The sequence below is a fragment of the Astatotilapia calliptera genome, chromosome 22 (assembly GCF_964374335.1).
Source record: "Astatotilapia calliptera chromosome 22, fAstCal68.1, whole genome shotgun sequence".
NCBI classification, from domain to species: Eukaryota; Metazoa; Chordata; class Actinopteri; order Cichliformes; family Cichlidae; genus Astatotilapia; species Astatotilapia calliptera.
In genome coordinates this window covers 18119265-18120316 of record NC_137442.1, presented here as the reverse complement: position 1 = coordinate 18120316, position 1052 = coordinate 18119265, and positions in this window count along the sequence as shown.

Sequence of the window (1052 nt, the reverse complement as noted above, 5' to 3'; positions counted from 1 at the left end):
GTGACCGTGGACCTGAATGGAGCAGGAGAGAGCGGAGTTTCAAATGAGAGATGATGTTAGCGCCGTCCAAATCAATGGTTTATCTTAAAGTGCGATTATTACTGCATTATTTTTAGTATTTTTAGCACATGTGGAGCATTTTCCACCCCCACGGCAGCCTGTTTTAATCCTAATGAAGACGTGAAGCCAGAAAGTCAGGGCCGGTCTGACTGACTGGATGGGCCACTTTGACTGGGGGGGGCATCCCAATGACATTTTGGGATGGGCCTCCATCTCCCAAAGCCTGTCCATATCACTGATGATGCAGAAAAGATATTCTTTTGTTTGAGGGAAAAGTCTAAGGAATAGTCTAAACCTGCAGGGCTCTGCATGTTTTTGGAATCCTGCTCAAACTGGAGTAAATATTATATATGTCTGTAGGCTATGAGCATATTTTTCACACTCATACTGTGAGTATTTGCATTTAGTGTGGGTCAAAATATTGATACAGCAGTATCTTATTATTGCTTCCACTTTATTAGCTGGGGGGTGGGGGGGGGGGGGTCAAAGGAGGTTATTATTTAACTGAGACATTACTGAAATATAAAATTTATGATAATACACACAAACTTAGATATTTTGATGTAGCATATAATGATACTATTGGTGTTGATAAGTGGTCCAGTACATGTATGTTTATATTATTTCTAACCAATTTCAGTACTCATAACACTTTTTTCTACAAGTCTCCCCTGTGTATCTAACATTCAGATCCACAAACCGTCGGCAAAATGTTGTCATAGTATCATTGTCCCACTTAAGAGCAACTCTAGCTTCACAGAAAGACAATACAATAAAACACAGTGCAATACTTGCAGATAAATTTGGTTAAAAACATAAATTATCGCCTCTAATCTCTTGTTCTACATGATTGTCAGGTTTGCATCTGCACAACTCTGGATTGATGTGGATTTAACTACACAGTCATTTTTAACACAGGGCATTATAATTAGCTTAAGTAGCTGGAAATGCTGCCATCGTTTTCCTGTCAGACATAAAAGTGCAAAGCCAAA